At 44.8% G+C, this 21,505-nt stretch overlaps 1 long non-coding RNA gene across 1 annotated transcript in view; it reads right to left on the reverse strand.

Annotated features, from left to right (window-relative positions):
- LOC113406816 overlaps positions 1-21,505 on the reverse strand; it is a 33,228-nt gene that overhangs the window by 1,800 nt on the left and 9,923 nt on the right. The window contains exon 2 of the long non-coding RNA XR_003369883.1: positions 12,413-12,504. This is a non-coding gene — a long non-coding RNA (uncharacterized LOC113406816). The remainder of the gene's footprint in view (positions 1-12,412; positions 12,505-21,505) is intronic.

Consider the following 21,505-nt stretch of genomic DNA (forward strand, 5'->3'; position numbering starts at 1 on the left):
GCCAAATTATTGATATAGTAAAAGGGAAGGCTCAAGAACTGACTCCTGTGAAACTTGGAACTATTTTAAAATGAGGCTTGTCTGGAATATTAGGAATGAGAACCTGCAGCACAGGGCAACAAGGTCTTTGACACCTAGTCAGCCCTGGGGCCAGGTGGGGGAGCCCCGCCCAGCTGTCAGTGCCCCAGACTCCGGCTGTCAATGCCCCACTTCAGTCAGTGCAAGGCCTCCTGGTGAGGACACGCACCACCGGCGGAAGGGGGGTACACCAACAGCTGATGTAATTACCACGGTGGTTGTAGGTCGACCTAACTTAAGTCAACCTTATTTTGTAGTGTTGACAAGCCCTAAGTAACCTCCATTTCTTCTTCGAGTGATGGTCCCCAAGTGTATTCCACATGTGGGTGACTGGAAAATGGTGTTCTGACTGGAGGAGGGTGAGGGGAAGCTGGTAGCAGAGATGCTTGTAGTACTGTCATCCTTACAGCTGCATCCGCAGTTGCGGCTTGAGTTAGAGCAGAATGTGTCGTGAACGTGTGGAAAGAGCTCCAAGATGCTGCCCTGCAAATGTCCTGCAGTGGAACATCCAATAAGGATGTTGTGGAGGCAGCTTGTGTTCGCGTTGAGTGAGCTGTAATACCCCCAGGCTAAGTTCCCTGTAAGCTGTGTGGCCACACAGCAGCCTATTTAGCCCCGTGCAGGCGCTCAGAGAACCTGCCTGGGGGCCTGCCGGGGCGCTCCTCCCCCAGCCCCAACAGGGATGCGGCCCGGACCTACTGCAGCTGGGGCGCTTGGATCTGCCGGGGCAGCACGGCCCAGCCCCAGGCGCAGCTGGAGCAGCCCAGCCTGGCCCCAGGCACAGCCAGGGCAGCCCTCCCCTGTCCCAGACCTGCTGCGGATGGGGGAGAGGCGCCTATCCTGCAGCCCCAGTCCCAGAGACATCGCAGCGGCAAGAGGCGCCTCTCCCCTCCAGCCCAGGTGCTGCTGTGGGGAGAGAGAGCTGGGGGGAGTCCTCTCTCTCTGCTGTAGCCCCAAAGCACCCCCCTGTACCCCAAACCCCTCCTCCCCGCCCCACCCCAGAGCCCACACCCCCAGCCAGAGCCCTCACACACCTGCACCCCAACCCTCTGCTCCAGCCCTGAGCCCCCTCCCAAACTCCGAATCCCTCAGCCCCACCCCCACCACATGAATTTTGTTATGTGCACAGATATGAAGGTGACACATCACCTCCATATCGGTGCACATAACAAAATTCATTCTGCACATGGGTGAGAAAAATTAGAGGGAACACTGCCCCCAGGACAGGGAAAGTTTGTTGCCATAGTAGAAAGATCTTGGGATCAAGCTATATCCTCAGAGAGGATTTCTAAGTGAGTTTCAGGATGCTTAGAATGCTTCAAAACAGCAAAGAGTCTCAGAGATTGTGTGAGGGGTTTGGTTGTTTGCAGATAGAACGTCAGGGCACACCTGACAATGAGGGAGTAAAGTCTCTTGTCTTCAGCAGAAGCATGGGATTTTGCGAAAAATACAGGCAAATGTATTGATGGATTGATGTGAAACTCAGCAGCAATCTTGGGGAGGAATTTGGGGTGTAACCGAAAGGAGACCTTCTCTTTGTGAAATACTTGTATGAGGAGGGTCTGCCATCATGGCTCCTAGTTCACTGACTCTTCTGGCCGAAGTGATGGCAACTAAGATCACCACCTTCATGGTCAGGTGGGTTATCATGGCGCATGCTGCCATAAGTTCTAAGGGTGGACTTGTGAGCATTGACAGAACAAGGTTACGGTCCCATTGAGGCATAGGGTTAATGATCGGTGGGAAGGTCCTGCTCAAGCCCTTCATAAATCGCACAGTAGCCAGGTGCATACTGACAGATCATCCCTGCACTGGAGAGAGGAAGGCACCAATCGCTGATGGGTGTACCCAGCGCGAACTAAGGGCCAGACCTGAAGGCTTTAAGGAGAGGAGATAATCTAGGATAACTGGGATGCCCACAGTATCAAGCGAATGTTGGTGATGATGTGCCCAGGCCGAAAAGCGCCGTCACTTAGCCAGGTAGCAGGTGCTAGTAGAATCTTTTCTACTTTGGTTAAGGATTTCCTGAACGGGGTGGAGCCTGAACATTCTATTTCCGATGCGCTTCCAAACACCAGGCCAGGAGGTGGAGTGAACCTGGGTTGGGATGCTTGATTTTCCCCCTATCCTGGGTTTGGAAATCCTGATAAATGGGCGTGCGGCCATCATTAGGAGTTCTGTGAAACAGAACTGTCTGGTCCAATAGCATGCTAGGATGATGGTGGCTCTGTTGCAATGGTTCTTCCAAACAACTTGTGGTAGTAGGGAGATGGGAGGAAAGGCGTATCTGAGGTTGTCCATTCAGGAGAGCGTCGCCTTGGAAATCGTAGCCTGTGGCTCCCATGGAGCAATACATAGGAAGTTTCCTGTTCGTCTGAGATGCAAAGAGGTCCCATAGTGGAGTGGCCCATTGTGTGAATGTGTTGGTTAGAACTGTGTCGTGGATCTCCCATTCAAGGTCTACAGAGAAGCTGCAGCTTAATTAGTCTGCCAGGGAGTTATGAACACTTGGGAGATATGCGGCCTGTATTCTAATGTGGTTTCTGATACACCAGTTCCAAAGTCTGACTGCTTCCAGGCAGAGCAGACGAGATCTCACTCCTCCCTGTTTGTTTATATAGACCACTGTGGTGATATTATCTCCACATGGAGCGCGCGTATGAGGAGAAGGAAGGTCTTGCACGCAAGCTGGAACGCTCTCAGTTCCAGTAAGTTTATGGGTAGCCTGGCCTCTCTTGGGGTCCAGGTATCCCAAGCAATGTGGTAGTCCAGGTGAGCACTCCCACCCAGTAAGGGAACTTCTGTCAAGATGGTGGCCCTTGGTATGGGAGGGCTGAAGGGAGTCCCTGCCATGACTTTGTTTGGGTTGGACCACCAAACGAAGGAGGTGAGAACTCTGGTGGGAACAGTCATGGGGGAGTCAATGCGATCCCTGTTTGGTTGGTAGGTGGAGTGGATCCAAGCTTGGAGGCACCACAAGTGAAGTCTGGTGAACGGCACACAGGTGCATGCAGCCATGTGGCCTAATAGAGATAGACACCAGTGCACCGCAGTTCACTGCCTGCTCCACCAGCAACTTTTTTAGTCAGAGCTCTTGGGCCTCTCTAGTTCTGGGAAAGAAGGATCGACAGATACTGCACTTTGCAGAGAGATGTGCCTCACCCAGACAGTACAGGGACCATGGATGCTCATCTCTGATGGAGAAGGAGCAAGGGCAGAAGATGCAATTCTTGAACCCTGGGACTCTGGGCATAGTCCCGGGGCCAGGGAGGATTTCCCTTGACTTTGCAGAGGTGGGGGGGATGACAGACATGACTATTATATACTAATTATATACTATACTAAGTATCAGAGGGGTAGCCGTGTTAGTCTGGATCTGTAAAAGCAGCAAAGAGTCCTGTGGCACCTTATAGACTAACAGACGTATTGGAGCATGAGCTTTCGTGGGTGCATCCGACGAAGTGGGTATTCACCCACGAAAGCTCATGCTCCAATACGTCTGTTAATCTATAAGGTGCCACAGGACTCTTTGCTGCTCATACTATACTAACTATAACTACTACGCTAAGATATAAAACTATTTACAAGGATTTTACTTTACAGGTTATGCATGCATTGAAGAAGGACATGATTCTGACTCAGGCCATATGGGAATAAGAAGGAACTAGAGAAGCATCAATCCGCACTGCCTCTTATACCCTCAGTCGGGAGCATGAGGGAGGCTACTGTGCATGTGCGGGTCAACGGACACAGTTCTGAAGAATTTCCGGACCCAGGTGCATGGCATGCATGCTCATTCACATGTGGGATACACATCGGGATCATCACTTGAAGAAGAATTTAATAGTCATACTCTAAGGAACAATGGGAGGAGGAGTTCCAAGTGCTGTAATATGACCTGAAAGTTGATGGGCACTTGGACTTGAGGAGGGTCCCGTTTAATTTTCTCAGAGATCCTGAAACCTCTCAGGGAGTCCTGTTCCTAAATCAGGCATTGAAGTGAAACTTGGCTGGAGAACAGTGTAGAATGGCCCCTGTGATAGATGACCAGGTGCTACTGGCATAACTGTTGAGAAGGAATATAGTCTCATTGTGCTGGGGAGAAAATTCTTTTCATTGTGAAGCTCCTTAAGAGCTTGATTCAGTGACTCGCTGGAGAGCTTCTTGCCAATGTGAGCTGCTTGGAAGCAGGAGACGGAAGCTGGCGGGAATAGTGGAGTTTGGAATGGGGGAAGAAAAGCTCATCCCCTGAATTAGCCTTTTTAAGGGCCCATCTCAACAATTAAATGAGTTCAGGGTTGAGACTGGAGGCTCAAGGTTCCTGGCTCTCATAAGAACAGCCATGCTGGGATAGATCAATGGTCCATCTAGCCCTGTATCCTCTCTCTGACAATGGCCAATGCTAGATGCTTCTGAGGGAATGAACGTAGTGTGACCAGACAGCAAATATGAAAAATTGGGACAGGGGGTGGGGGCAGCCTATATAAGAAAAAGACCCAAAAATCGGGACTGTCCCTATAAAATCAGGACATCTGATCACCCTAAATGAACGGATCAGGGCAATTCTGAGTGATCTACCCCTGTCATCCAGTCTCAGCTTCTGGCAGCTGGAGTTTATGGATGGCCCGAGGATGCGGCTACATTCCTGACCATTTTGGCTAATACCCATTGATGAACCTATCCTTCCTGACCCTATATAATTCTTTTTTTGAACCCTGTTATACTTTTGGCCTCATGACAACAAGTTTCAGGTTTACTGTGCATTGTGTGAAAAAATATTTCCTCTTGTTTGTTTTAAACCTGCTGCCTATTAATTTCATCAGGTGCCCTTTATTTTTCATGTAAAGGCGTAAATAACACTTCCTTATTCATTTTCTCCACATCATTCATGATTTTATAGATCCCTGTCATATCTCACCTTTGTCGTCTCTTTTCTAAGATGAACAATCCCAGTCTTTTTAATCTCTCTTGGCATGGAAGCTCTTCCATACCCTTAATCATTTTTGTTGCCCTTCTTTGAACCTTTTCCAGTTCCACTATATTCTTTTTGAGATGAGGTGACCAGATGCTAGCAGAAATATTTATTCCAGAATTTGTTGGGTTTTTTTAGTTTGCATTACGTTTGAGAATAGACCTCTTCCCATTGGGGCACTTCCAGAATCCTGTGCAACTCAGATCCAGTATGATAACATGGCTCACTGTGTTTTAACATAAGCACGGTTACATGCTAATAACATGGTAAACAGAAATACAGGGTGGACTTCCCTGTCTGTAACTGAAGGTCCACAGACTAATTTACAAAGTTTAAGACATCTTTTAGCAAAGAACACATTCATACTGGATGCTAGCAAAAGAAAGAAGATTTACAAAACATTCTTACAAGGGTGGATTCACACTTGCAAACAAATGCTTTAAGTGGCCAGAATCCTGCAATCTTTAGGCAACAATCTCAACGAAAGTCAGCTTGGATAAAGACTGCAAAATTGGCCTTAAATAACTCAAGGCAGCGGCCCATATCCTGCCCCAAATTAGGGCAGCTTTGCATTGCGCCCTGGAGCTATCTTCATTGACTGCAGGATTACCCCATATTGCAAGATCCTCAGGTGGTATCCAGCTGCCAAGCTCCTTCACACCCCAGGCAATTACCCACAGACAATTATCTGTCATTACCCTGGGACTATTTAAATGACACTGAACAGAGCGTCTAGTTACTTTTCAATACTTGACTTTTTAAGATGCATTTTAACGGCAACAAAGTCCTATCTTGCTGCAAAGTCAGACAAAGTACAACAAAAGAGATGCCTGCTTAAACTGTTTCATGCAAGGTTAATGCCTGTGGGACACACTTTGCCTTGGGAACTCCTTTTATTGTGTTTAAGAGAACCAAGGTAGCCATCATAGGGCCCTTGATCCACATAGGGATCACTCCTTGGCATGTCCTTTCTGTGGGCAGATCATGAGCAGGGCACGTCCCCCAGTGTCACTGATACAAACATATTGGTGACATCTACATTACTTTTGTCTACATTACACTTTTGGTATGAGTAGCTAGACGCCACAGTGAGAAGCAGGCTTCATTCACACTGTGGTGTGTAGCTACATGTCAGTGAAAAGCTCTGGCAGGGGGAGGCAGAGGGGAAAGGCTGAGCTGGGTCACAGAGCCTGGGCTCCAGCCTGAGCCCAAACGTCTACACCGCAGTTAAATAACCTCATAGCCTGAGTTCCATGAGCCCGAGTCAGCTGACACGCGCCAGCCGCGGGTGTTTAGTTGTGAGCTGAGGGGTGAAAACATTATCTATTATGAACTGGAACCATAAACTCACTGAACGTTAAATCTCACCAAATGAGGGTCAATCCATCCTCATCATCGTATCCAATCATTGTACGCTACACTGAACAACGTACCCTAATATCTCAATGTCTGTACTTTGACCCGTCAACCTTTTACCCCCAATCGGGGATATTGCAGATTATGTATTCCTTACGCCAGCCGATCTTAAACTGAACTTCGCACCCCTTGATAATCTGTACGTTATTTCCTGATAACCAGAAACGTCTATGCTTAAACTCTGTAACGTTCACTTTTTTTAAACATCATCTTAATACAATTTTTAAATATACCCTAGGAGGCACGGCTTGGGTGAATGGAGAGCCATGCAGGGTATGTACACATGCACACTGTTCAGGCGTGTCTTTACTCACCTAACCCATGCCGCACCAGCTGCACTGCTATTTATAGCTGTGCTGGGGGTTAGTGGGGGGCTACAGGGATATGCACACCTCCGAAAGACGTGTGCAGTGAAGATGCACCTATTCTCTCCACTCAGCCTGGGCTCAACATTTGACAGTTTATTTTACTTTTACTGTTGATCTCAATAAGCGATGGTTATTTCACACTATGCAGTTCTTTAATCAACTTATTAAAGCTGTTCAGGCAGCTAATTATGCCTCTAGCAGAATCAGAATGTGATTAAATGCTGTTGATTCTCCTAGATCTGGCTAACTGGGTCTTTCCACTATTCCCAGACACCACCCAAAACAATGAAAGTTTCCATGGCCCAGTTACAATGGGACCTTTCGAAAGTCTGAACTTCTCCCAGCTCTGGCTTTTAAAACCACACCTCTCATTCTGCACTGGGAACAAGGCCCCCATTGTTCAGATCTTTTCCAGCAGTCCTAGCAGAGAGAGTGCTTCTTTGGAATTTTCAGCGCAGAATCTAGTCTCTACGGTTTCAGAAGTGAGACCCATCGTATTCCGCATTCTGAGCCTTTCAATTATTTGAGACTTTAAGTCAGGAGGATTTTAAAATATCTGATGGCTTGGTTCATTTGCTAGGAAGAGGGGGTCACATTCTAATCAAATATAAGGTTTCACAGATTCCAGATATTATCAGGCTACCTACTGAATTTTAAACGCATCTAGTTTGTTACCTTTCACGTTCTGCTGCGAGGAGATCTGAATCTCGTCTCCCATTACTAGGTTTCTAGTTGAACAGTACCTTTTTCAGTATACTCAGCTGATTATTTTGTTCTATACAGCGCTGTATTAGAGACATAAAGAACTGTAGTCCACATATAGGCCCCAAACCTGCACACCTGGACATAGGGGTCCACCCACATACTGCAGCTTGCAGAATCCGAGCCTGAGGATGTCCTGAACAATCTGTTTATTCATGCAGATTGTTACGTATTTAAGGGATATTCTTTAGTGATCATCTCTCCTCACGCTCTCTTATTTGACAGTTGAGCTCAGGTCCATTGGGAAAGGATGTTTGTGCTGAGAGTTCATGGATTTGTTTGGCTGATGGCTGGGGGCACAGCAGCTCTCAACAGAAACTTATTAACTCTGGAACTTGCTTCCATGCCTTGGTCCGACATACCCCAACAGTGCAGACCTTCAGAGAATGTGGGGAAGTCTATCTCCAATTACCATTAAACACCAGTAATGTCTTGTCAATGGACAAACTTCACACAACTCTTTGGGTTTGTCTACACTGGGAAAATGAGTAGTGTTATATCATGTTAACTAGTGCATTTAAATTAACACATGCTAAAAGACCACTCATTTGCCCAGTGCTGACAAATAATATTTAAAAAATGACCCAAGAGGAAAAAGTATGACGAACGTTCAGGTTTTGTTTGGTTTCTCTAGAAACCAAACTATTCACATTCAGGAAACATGGGACCGGATCTAACATCATTAAGCCCATCTTCTTCTTGCTATTCCTTTTCTTTTTAAGTAAATGTTAACAGATCCCAACATCTTCATATTCAACTAATATCACTACAGCTATATTTGCTGTATGGAATTTGGCCAGAAAAAGTGCTGGAGCCTTGATACCCAAAGAAAGAAGGTAATGGATTAATAACAATAAAAAAATCCCACAAAGTAACCTGATAGTTTTTCAGATCAACATGCACCAAGAGGAAAGTAGTAGGGAGGCAGCCTCTCTTAGGACACAATAAATGGCAGGATTAGAGCCTTCAGCAAGAACACATTATTATTATTTATTATTCTCCAACCCCCATGCTGTGAAACCAACTTGAAATGACAGATGCTGTTTCTCTATTGATTAACAAGGTGTAAAATGTACTCTCTGTGTTAAGACTTACTCAGTGCAGTTACCTTACACTGTCAAAGGAAGGGGTGATTTCCTCTGCCAGCATAGGAAATCTGGGCCAAATTCTATAATCCCTAGTCAGGCACAGCTCCTCTGGATTTCAGCGGGAGTTCTGCGGGGGGGAGGATTAAGGAGCGTAGGATTCAGCCCGCTGTTTTTAAGTACGTGCTAGCTAGGTCAAATGACAGCCCAATGCTGACAGGAGGCAGACAAGGAGTGTTTTGAATTATGCCAGCCACTATACTTGTGGGATCATATGGAATAATCCAGGTTGCATCCAGGGGCTGAGGGGACAATTGTTCAGTGGATTCCCGGAGCATGTGGGGAATGCCATCTTGGTAACGCTGTTCTCCTTTTTGTCTCTAGAAACCTTTTTCATGGGGATTCTGAGGGAGTTGGGGATCCAGGCCGGGGAGGGGAGTAGCCTGGAATTGGGGAGGAGAGCTGCTTTTTGCAGATGTTGGGCCTCCCTGAGTTCTTGGGTAACTGGCCAGGAGAGAAGTCCTCCACACTGTTGTCAAAGCAACAAGAGAGCTGTGCCATCATGGGGTCAGAAGAGGGCAGAGGAGGCAGGGGCCAGAGTGAGTGGAGGTTCAGGAGCCTCATGGCAAAAGCCCTGTTACCAGCAAATTACCTGGTATCCATGAGTTTTAGGAGCCAAACTACTTCTCCTTCCATGGAAAAGCAAATCCCCCTACACACACTCGAGGGAATGATGATAAGCAACATCTGTGAGGGGAACCTTGCAGCATTTCCTGCTCTCTCTGAGAACTATTCCCACTTGTGGGCCAATCTCCCCTCTTAATTAGGGGGACTTGATGCTTTTCCTATTGCTGGGATTTTAGAAAGCAGATGGGAATGGGAAATCTATCCGCAGACGTTATGCTGAGCTAACCAGCACTGATTTCATACAGGTGTCTCAGACAGGAACTGTACCAGCTCCTAGAGGCTAATGCCGTAATCACTGCACCATCTACTCATTTCCATTAAAACTTTTTGGGCTGCAGAAATGTTCAGCACGTAAGCTTGACAAAAGGCACAAAGCTCTTCTACTAAAAGCCACAGGATAAATGAAATCCTAACTGGCATTTGCATCAAAATCTGAAGGTCAGTGGAAAATCTTTGTTCATTTTCATAAATCTTTCAGAAAGCCACGTCAGTCAGAAAAGAACGATGTGAACCTTGAGAGCACAGTTAAACTATAGAACATTTCTGGCATTTCATCTGACGCTCTCAATTCATGAACACAAAACCATGGCCATAAACAAATTTAAATGGTTTTAGGGGCTAAAATTTCCAAGCTTCCTCCCCCGATCCCCGAGGCCATTAGAAGTAGCCCCAAATCCATTGTTTTTGTGTGTGTTGTCCTAGAACTAATGTCATTCCCATATGCTTTGAGATCAAAGGTTTTTAATGCAATTTTATAGCAGCGAATCTTTGAACAGTTTTTGCCCCACCCTTCCCCCCAAGCTACAGTATTGATTCTGGGTTATTTTACAACTTCTGATGGTAAACTGCCCTTATTCTCCCCCTCCCATTAACAGGGCAATGGGTTTGTCTCAGCCTTGTCAACCAGAACAAAATGAATGATCTTTGATGTGTTAAATTCAAGTGTCCCGGCCTGAACTGAAGTAACATGATCAAGTTTTGGGATAGGTTGAACTCTTTGGGTGGGAACTTGGAAGCCCAGTGGAATCACAATGACTCTAGAGAGCCAGTAGGGTGTGATTCAAAATACATATCTACCATGACAAAACCAATGCCTTAGCTGCCAGCTGCTTGTTTTGACAATTTTCACTATTTATACAACATTTGTACAATTTAGGTCTGTGAAACCAGCACATACGTTCATATGGCCCTGCACATATAGCAGCTGTGCAATGTTTGAAAACAATGTTTGACAAGGGATGACAGAAGTTTTAGAGAATCATGGATCTGCTATAAAAGCCTCTTTTAGTCTTAACAACTTCACAATGAAAATTTACATTCATGTGAAAAACAGACATGTGATTGGAACTTGTCCTGACTGGACTGACTCATTTAGCACTTAATCATTTGTATTTAGGGGGAGCCGGTTAACTGAATCAAAGTTTATTTTGATATCTTATTCTTGTTTCCCAAAGCTTATCAGCCAATTAAAAACACAAAGATGCATTCTACAAATTGTGAGCATGTGGTTCAGATCTGACGGGTAACACAAGCATGCTGGTTTTCTGCACTGTCTGCAGACTGGTTCATAGGTTTCCCTGATTCTTTTTTACAGGCTTGTTCTGCCAGTCATCTCCTATGGAATTGCTTCAAAGAGTCTCCATAGGTGCGTGAAAGAGAGATAAAACCAGCACCCTTTACCTCCGGACACAAAGGAACAAATCTTGGAAGCAGAGCACAGCCAAGCTGAGCTTCTCTGTGGGGGTGAAGGAGAAAATGAATCCCTTCCTTCCAGACCTTACAATGGCAGTGGAGCTGGTCTGCAGAAGTTACTGCACTCTCAAGACTGCTCTAGCCCCTGGAGCCAGTGCACTCTCCCTTCTGTGGAGGAGAATGACCCAGTGGATCTGAACAGTAATGGATCTACCAGCCTTGCTCCTGTCCTGCTCTGAATCACCCCTGAGGATCTGCAGGGGATCTCTGCACCCCATGTCTGAGATTCTTAAATCCTACCCTATTTCTGCAGCAGAAACACCCCAGTTCTTCTGGGTCAGGGCCTTCTGAGCAGTTATGATTCTGCTGAAGAAATGGTCACAGAGAAGAGATGAAATTTGGCTGTACCCCACCTGCTGAAATCCTGACATGATACAGATCTCACCTTCAAAAACTCTCATGTTAAATGGATGATTTGGAGTCAAATGTGTTTGTCTTAGCGCTATCCTGCAACCAGCACCATTGCTGTTGATGGGGCTATTTCCCTTAGTAAGGTGAGAATGTTATTGGTCAAAAATCTGACTGCAAAAGACAATCCACCCCAGTAGCAAGTCAACAATTTTCTCTTAACTCTTATTGGCTCATGGCTCCCTGGGGGTTCTGGTCTGTGGAGTTCTATTTTAATGCTGGGGAAGCCCTGATGAAAATCCAGAAGTAGCAAGTAGAGATGCCAAAGACACTGGGCCTGTCTCATGGACCTATGCCGTAGGATAAACTGTTGAGCTCAGATGCAGTGTGAGAGATACTGTTCCTTTCCTTTAGCAGCAGCAGGCAGGTCTAGGGTTGCCCTTAACTTCCCCAGAAGAGGCCAAGAAGAGGAATACACAAATGGCAGCTACAGGGACCTCCACCTGCTTATTAAAAACATTTAGAACTTTTCTCAAATGGCACCACTGAGCTATTTCTGTATTTTTAAAACCATAGTTAATAGCTATCATTTGAAAACACAGTCACCATTTAAAGCAGAGCTCTATTTCAACATTTTTTTTTTTTTGGTCCTGTCAAATTTTACAAGATCTTGAGAATATCAGGATTTTAAAGTTATGGAATTTCTGCACTGGGATTTTGTCATTGGGACACTTGATTGGGTCCTAGGGAATTATCTACATGCAAGTTCTACAAGCCTGGGGCCAAATACACTAATTCCCCTTCCAAATTTCTGACTCTTGGTTGGCAGCTCAGCCTCTGTACCAGATTATCTCTATCTACAATTTAATTTAAAAAATAATCATCTTCCCCTCCATTCATCTGGGACTGACTGCTGAGAGACACACATCTGATCAGTTACTTACGTGGTACACCTTGCTGGACAGAATGAGCTCGGAAAAGGCTCGGAGGAGTTTTTCTGCCGAGCCTTTTTAACAAATGATCACGTTCGTTCAGGCTGGAAAAAAACCAAATAGACACAGTGAGTCCCTAGATAATTTCACTGCATCTCGAGTGTATTTAACTAAGTACTTTTGCTTTTTAAATAAATCAGTTACAGTGTGTAAAAAACAATTCTTTTAACTTTCTTTACAATGGACACCACCATCAGGGATCTATGATGACAGGACTCCTTCTTTTTAAGGCATAGTGGTATACGTGTACCTCTACGCTGTCTATCTCTGAGATGACCATCATTGTTGCATCTGGGTGCCTGATATCTTGGCCTTGGACAGAACTGTACTGAACTTGGCATCCCATCTTACTTGAAGTATATAATAAAAACTTCCTTTGTAGGTCATGCCCAATTCTTGGCTCCCAAAAACTGCCTTAGAGAGAAGGAGCAATGTGTTTTTACTTAGTGTATGGTAAAGGCTTCTATCACACCTGCAGCATGGCTTGAAACGACCAGAGAAGAAACCCATCATAATTCTTTCATGAATACAGCTCAGTTTTTTTCCCAGTGGAAACTACAAATTATCTCCAGTTTTTGATAAAAAACAACAACAACAACAAAAATCTTCAGTTTCCACAATTTAATTTCTAGCCCTGTGTGGATCTAAAATTAGCTTTTTAAAAGTTATTAAATTTTTACCACATGCAAATGCAAACTAGAGGAGAAAAACAAACACACTGACCAACCAAAAGAGGCAGAGACAAGTGAATAGCTATAATGAATCTCTAGAAAGCTATACACGAGAATCAATAGCTACTATCTACCATGGATAGTTGCACAAAACTATTATTTCACAGTTAGTTTTGTGCACAGAATAAAAGGATAATACTGACCCTGTGGCCCTGATCCTGAAGAGCACTTAAGCATGTGCATAATTTTAAGCCCATGATAGTCTCATTGACATCGGTGGGATTTCTTATAAATTTAATATTATGAATGTTTATGTGTTTTGCTGGACTGGGCCTTAATGATAGGCCTATACATCATTACATAGTGTTCTCATTATGAAATTATATATAATTCTTATTCTCATAGTGTTCTTATTATGAAATTATATATATATAAGCATAATCTATTTTAGTTCAAAATGATAGGGGCCCTGTGTTTTCTCTCACACTCATGTAATTGTCCTGTTTGTAAAGTTATTCCTGATTTACACTAGTGACAGTGAACAGAGAATCAGACTCATTTTGGTTAACAGGACTCCATTGGCATGGTCTCCTTCATACCAGCTTTATGCTGAATTTTCAGAATCCAGGGCCTGATTCTCTTCTCACTCCCTTTTTCCCAATCTCCACTGACTTCAGGGACTGACACTGGTTACACTGAGATCAGAATCAGGCCACGTATAACTGTGCAAACATATCTGGAGTGAGGACCTAGATATCTTTTCTTGCTGACACTTAGGATTTCACATCCATGAAGTATGTGAAATTTGGACTCCAAAGGGCACTGCTGCTATTGCTGTAGACAAGCCGATTGCAGTTTTAACAGGCCACTCTCTTTCACTGAAACAGTTAACTGCTTTAAACAAGAAGATGCCAGCCAGAATTTCTGAAATGTCTGTAATGTCCAATGCCTCTTTGTGGGCTTTCACGCCACCTAGAATTTCATTAGATTCATCTCAAAGGTCAAAGCCTCTCACAGCAGACTAAACAGTGGGGACATCCATGGAGGACAAAGGAAATAATCACCTGAAGTCACTTTGTGGCAACTGTTTCAGTCATGTGAAGTGGGGGTCAAATAGCCACTGGATCCTTTCCTAAATCCTTACAGTGCAAAGAGGGCTCAGACCCCACTATGCAGGACCTCAGACTCCTCCTCTTGCACAGTGAAACTACACATGATGCATTACAAGGCAGTCCCCTGAATCCACAAAGGAGGAGGCAAGATTTGTCTCCAAGAACAGAAGTCTGTGCAGCTTATGACTATTAGTCTTAGCCCCGGTCTACACTGGGGGGGGAGGAGGGGAGGGGGGGATCGATCTAAATTACGCAACTTCAGCTACGTGAATAACATAGCTGAAGTCGATGTACTTAGATTGACTTTTCACTGCGGTGAGTCAACTGCTGCTGCTCCCCCGTCGACTCTGCCTGTGCCTCTTGCCGAGCTGGAGTACAGGAGTCGACGGGAGAGCACTCAGGGGTCCATTTATAGCATCAAGACTAGACGCGATAAATGGATCCCCACTGGATTGATTGCTGCCCGCCGATCCAGCGGGTAATGAAGATATACCAAACGTGGGCAAACTATGGCCCGTGGGCCACATCCGGCTCGCGGGACCGTCCTGCCCGGCCCCTGAGCTCCCGGTCAGGGAGCCTAGTCCCCTGCCCCTCCCCCGCTGTCCCCCTTCTCCCGCAGCCACGTTGCTGTGTGGGCTGCGCTCTGGCCCGCCGCTCCCGCTGGGCAGCGTAGGGAGCGCAGCTGGCTGTGGGCGGGTGTCGCGGCTGCGAGCTCCTGCTGCTGGTAAGGGGGCGGGGAGCGGGGCATCCTGGGGGGCAGTCAGGGAGGAGGAGGCGGTTGGATGCGGTGGAGGTTCTGGGGGGGCGGTCAGGGGATGGGGAACAGGGAGGGTTGGGAGTGGGAGTCCTGGGGGGCCTGTCAGGGGGCGGGGATGTGGATAGGGGTTGGGAGGGCAGTCAGGGGACGGGGAGCAGGGGGGGTTGGATAAGGGGGTGGGATCCCAGGGAGCAGTTCGGGGCGGAGGGTCCCGGGAGGGAGTGGCCAGGGGATGAGGATAGGGGGTGGTTGGATAGGGGGTGGGAGTCCCAGGGGGGCTGTCAGGGAGTGGGGATGTGGATAGGGGTCAGGGCAGTCAGGGAACAGGGAGCAGGGGGTCAGATAGGGGGCAAGGGTCCCGGGAGGGGGTGGTCAGGGGACAAGGAGCAGGGAGGGTTGGATGGGTTGAGGGTTCTGAGGGGGACAGTCAGGGGGTGGGAAGTGGGAGGGGGCGGATAGGGGGCGGGGGCAGGCTGTTTGGGGAGGCACAGCCTTCCCTACCCGGCCCTCCATACAGTTGCGCAACCCCGATGTGGCCCTCGGGCCAAAAAGTTTGCCCACCCCTGAGATATACCCTTGATCTCAGTTTCTTTTCCCGAGGGGGCAGGGATGGAGAATGCTAGAGGCAGGATGCTCAGCCTCTGTAGGAAAAGTGAGCCAAGTGGCTCCCTCACTGGTGTCCCCCTCTGGCAGATGAACGGAGCTTTGGCAATGGGCCAAAAAGTCAGGCACCTCCAGCCATTTTCTGTCAGACAGAAAGTTCCAGCATCGTGAGGCTTTGGAGGGTTGGAGGCAAAGAGGAAAAAGAGGAAATATAGAGGGAATTCTTGGGGCTGTCAGAAACACTTGAGATTACAGTTCTCCTGAGAAGTGCACTGTGTGAAGTACTTCGTCACACAATGCACAGTCAACCCCAGCAACTCATTGCCAGGGGATGTTGTGAAGGCCAAAACTATTACGGGGTTCAAAAAAGAATTAGCTAAGTTCATGGAGGATAGGGCCATCAATGGCTATTAGCCAAGATGGTCAGGGACACAACCCCATACTCTGGGTGTCCCTCGTGTCTGATTGCCAGAAGCTGGGAGTGGACAAGAGAGGATGGATCACTCGATGATTGCCTGTTCTGTTCACTGTCTCTGAGGCACCTGGCATTGGCCACTGTCGGAAGACAGGATACTGGGTTAGCTGATTGGTCTGACCCAGCATGGCTGTTATGTTCTTATTTAGCTTTTCCTACTGATAACAAGACTTCAGATGAATTTAAACTATGGGTTTTCTAAGTATCTATCAGAGCCTCACCATTATCAAGTATAGCAACCACTGAGCAAAGCTGGCATGAGGCAAAATACTTTCTGCATTGCCCTTTGTTTGAATAAAAATATTTTCTTATATCTTTTTGAAATGGCCAAATTACTTTGTTGTCGCTTTCGAAGAATTCCCACTGACCTACAGATAAAGGCAGATGAGTCATATACCTGTACGGAATAAACCTGCCTGTTCCCAAATGCAGTTATCAAGCCACAGCACCTTCCAGTTTATTATTTTGGTTTCAGAAAGTGGAAACCTTTGTAAATTCTCTCTCATCTCCTGGAAACAAATATAAGGAAAAAATAAAGAGATAATCCTAACAACGTGCGCCAGGACACCCAGGACAGAGACACAAGACAGTATGAATGGTGTTTTCAAACCGTGTGTGTCCAGGAATCATTCTGGACTAGATCCATAGATTCCCACAAACCTAGGAAACTGGCATTTATTATCCAAGGGAAGGTGGCTATGCCTTACAGGATCCTGGTCTGTTTCTGTTCAGGTTCCAATGTTGTAGAAAGTCCCATAGTTTGGAAACCCTTTGGCTGCAGAAATATATTTAATTATTTCTGACACAGAATCTTCTCTAAAGCATGCTCAGAGGTTTGTATTTTTTTTTTTTAAATGCTACTTGGAAGAGCTTTGGTTTGCATCATTTTGGAAAAGGCTTCCAAAGCTTGAAAAACAATTCTCACCGTATTATTAATTATTATTTATATTAGTGTAACACTCAAGGGCCCCAGGCAGGATCAGGGTCCCATTGTGTTAGGTGCTGTATACAGACATAGGAAGAGCCAGTTCCTGCTTAAGGAGCCTACATTTTAAAAAAGACAAGTGACATATGGTGGGTGGGGATCGGAATATAATCAAGCACACATGTTTATATAAACACATGAGAATACCTGCTGCTTCTCTGCCTCTTTCTTGTAGGTGCAGACACCAGAGTCTAGATGTGTCAGGAGCAGCAGAAAAAAGGCTTTTTTGCACTGCTTCCCATTTCTTCCTGCTGTGGGACTTCAACATATGCTTACTGAAAGATCACCCTGGGCTTGTGTTGGCTAACTCACTGAGTACATCTTGGTGTTAAAGGGCTAGATCCAAAGCCCAGTGAGGTCCAGGGAACCATCTACTAACTTACATGGGCTTTGGATCAGGCCCAGTCAAGTACTGAATCATGAACTTCTACATTCCGATCTAATTACCAGAAAGCTCTTTTGAGAGGAATATGTATCTAATAACCATAACCAAAAACTTCATTTAAAACCAGGTAAGGCTGCTTAAGTGTGACATCACCTGACACAAACCCTTACAAGTAAGGAAATGCCAAGTTAAGAGACACCTCTTTACTGTACTCTAATGCCCACGCTGCTATTGAAAGACTCTACATCTCCACAGGGAATTTCTTTCTGCCTCCACAGATAAAGAAAACACCTCACACCATAGCATAAAACCTTAACCACAGTCTCATGCTTGTCCCAGAGACATGCACTATGCCACACACTTAATTTGTGCATGCCTGTCACCACTGAACATTTGCTGAGGTTGCTGAGGTCACAATTGCGGGTTTGTGGCTGCAAATACTGCTTCTGCTTTCAATGAGACTGTGCAGGTGTGTGAATTGACCCACATGAGACATGTGCAAGACTGGGCTACAGACTGCAACGGAAAGTGCATCAGGGGGCAGAGAGATGACAGGTCTATAAACATATCTGATGAGACCACACCAGGAATACTTCCTACAGCTTCGGGCACCTCAATAACAGGACGACGTTACCAAACTGGAGGTAATCGAGAGAATGCTCTTATGGGGGCCAGAAGGGCAGATTTATGAGAAAGAATTAAAAGAATGAAACATAGAATCATAGGGTTAGAAGGGACCACACAGCTCAATGTGTTGCTTGTTTAAACAATGACTTTGTGAGAGTTGAGGGGGAAGAGATATAATAATTGTTTACAAGTATGTGAAGGGTAAAACTACAAAAGGTATAGAGGAACTGCTTAAAGTGATACAAAGGAGTTATGAAGTAAAACCAAAGCAACGATAATTTAGGATGAATAAGGAAAATGTCCTTAGAATGAAGATGAAGATTGTGGAACAGTCTTACGAGGAAGTGGTACAAAATTAATCATTTGAGTTATTTAAAACAAGACATTTAAAACAAGGGGTCCTTCAGGGATTGGTTCTTGGCCCAACTTTATTTAACATATTTATCAATTACCTGGAAGAAAACACGAAATCATCACTGATAAAGTTTGCAGATGACATAAAAATTGGGGGAGTGGTAAATAAGGAGGCGCACAGGTCACTGATACTGAGTGATCTGGATCATCTGGTAAGCTGAGCACAGGCACACAATATGTGTTTTAATATGGCTAAATGTAAATGTATACATCTAGGAACCAAGCATATAGGCCATACTAACAGGATGTGGGCCTCTATCCTGGGAAGCAGTGACTCTGAAAAAGATTTGGAGGTAATGGTAGATAATGAGCTGAACATCAGCTCCCAATTTGTCGCTGTGTCTAAAAGGGCTAATGCTATCCTTGGATGAGTAAACAGGGGAATCTTGAGTAGGAGTAGAGAGGTTATTTTACCTCTGTATTTGGCACTGATGCAACTGCTGCTGAAATACTAGGATAGTTCTGGTGTCCACAGTTCAAGAGGGATGTTGATAAACTGGAGCGGGTTCAGAGAAGAGCCACAAGAATGATTAAAGGATTAGAAAACCTGCCTTTTAGTGATAGACTAAAGGAGCTCAATCTATTTACTATAACAAAGACAAAGTTAAGATCACAATCTGTAAGCACCTACTAGGGGAATAAAAATTTGTTAATGGGCTCTTCAATCTAGCAGACAAAGGTATACCATGATCCATTGGCTAGAAGCTCAAGCAAGACAAATTCAGACTGGAAACAAAGTGCAAATTTTTAAGTGACAATAATTAGCCATTGGAACAATTTACCAAGGGCTGTGGTGGATTTTCCATCATTGGCAATTTTTAAATCAAGACTACATGTTTTTCTAAAAGATCTGCTCTAGTTCAAACAGGAATTATTTTGGGGAAGTTCTATGGCTGGTGTTATTCAGGAGGTCAGACACAGTGGTCCCTTCTGGCCTTTGATTCTATGAATTAACAATAGAAAATATATTGAATAGGGAACTTCCCTGCACTGGCTGCCTGAGATGGTCAAGACAACCTACTAGGTCTTTACCATTTCCAATGTGTATGATTCTTTTTGGACTATATCAATAACATTGCACTTGTTTGTTATATCTGATAAGGAATTGAAGGGACATCTTAAGGTGATACGTTATCATTTCAAATGATGACTTTTTCTATCCCATGCACAAAGTCACTCTTGCATCCTGGGTCTTAATTGTTCTAAGGTGTCAGCTAAGATGCTTATTAACTGTGCTAAAAAAGTGTTTTTTGTCCTTTTTTTCCTCCAACAAAAGCAAACAGGCCCTAAGTATGGGCAACAAACATCTGGCTTTACACATTCAAATGAGGAGCATCAAAACAAACAGAATAATTCACAGCTGACCACAAGGTCCCGCTGGCTCATTTGTTTGAGTAATTAAAAAAAGATGAGCTTCACCACCAATTAACCTACTGAGCACTAATTAGTGTTAATGAGGATTTGAAGTACTTGGTATAGCTTGACCCAGAAAGTCCTCCAGAGTTCACTAATTGGCTGGTGGCAAAAGCAGGGCTCACAAAGAAGTGAAGGTTAAAGTGGCTGCAGATGTCTCACTTAAAACAGAGTCTCCCTGGAAAATACAGGCACTGGTTGGGTTAAATTTTTTTTTCAGAATTGCATCAGAATGTCAGTGGTGATGTGCTAGCAGAGCTGCAGAATATAGGCAGGTTATTTATAATGGACAAGATGATTTAGGATTTTTTCTTAAACTAATGTGTTTGGATTATTTAAAATGTTTAGTCCAATACAAACACAAATATATGAGATGGTTTGTTTTTCCCTGCCCCTGCAGTATCCTGCAGGAAGAAATGTAATATTTGTAATTAAAGCCTTGACAGAGCCATAAAATCTGCAAACAATTTGTAAAAATTAAAAAATGTGTGTGTATTCTGGCTGCTATCCCTCTACCCTCTGAATACATAGTAAATATAAGGCTAAAGTATGACCCACAGACTCCTAAATATCATAAAATATAGAGGATTACACACAGAAGTTTGAGCCAACAGGATAGGAAAATGCACAGCTGTTTTTCTGTGACTTGAATAACTATGAATCCCATTACCCTTCTATCTGCAGGTGCTGCATCACAATTTCTTCTATTCAGTGCAGTAGCAACATTTAAATCATGGGAAAGCTGTGATATAAACCAGAAAAACCTCATAGTTCAAGCTGAAATTCTGCCCCCTTTAAAGGGACTAGTAAGTGGGTCCTGATTTAATATGTTGCTTTCTGCTTGTGACACATCTTGTTACATATCTTCTTGTCTGAGGTCTCTTCCTCGGCTCCGGTCCTTCTCGCTCAGAAATAACTCCTCTGAAGCCAGTGGTGGTACACCAGTGCAAAGCAGGTGTGAGAGGAGAATCAGATCCCCTTAACTTCAGCTAACTGAAGTCTTTGTTGTGAGTCCAATAGTTTTCCTTTGTAGCTTTTCTAAAGTTCAGAAATAATTTAAAAAGTACCTCAACATTTCTGTTGCTAAGAACTTTTGCTATGGGTTGCATGATTTTTAAACCTAGTTATGGGTTTCATCTGCCCCTTCCAACCAATAGTTTAGCCTGGATTTTGCTGTTTCTGTGTTGACATCAGTTCTGTTGCTGAAAATAACATTTCAATACACTGTTAAGAGAAGGAGAAAAGAACAAAGCCTCGTGTTGAAGAGGTTCAGGTTTTTCTTCCAGCTTTGGTCATCTCTAACAGTCACTACACCATTTACATGTGGATAATTGTTTTTCATAGGTCCCCTTGCTCCCCTGAATCAGCCCATTTTCTAACAGTAATTTCTACTAAAGGTTAATCAGAGGATTATACACAGTGAATTTTACAGCAGCACGACCATGGCACATGGGGTTAGTTAATAGAGTCCTACCCAGCTATTAGAGTGTACCAATTATTTTGGAGGATTCTTTCACTTCTTTACCACACTCCTCCTCTCCCCCGCCCTAAGATCTATATAAGGTTTTTCTATGTCATCCAGCACCAGCATAGTATCTAAGCA

This window comes from Terrapene carolina, unplaced genomic scaffold, assembly GCF_002925995.2.
Source record: "Terrapene carolina triunguis isolate 2854851 unplaced genomic scaffold, T_m_triunguis-2.0 Scaffold141, whole genome shotgun sequence".
NCBI lineage: Eukaryota > Metazoa > Chordata > Testudines > Emydidae > Terrapene > Terrapene triunguis.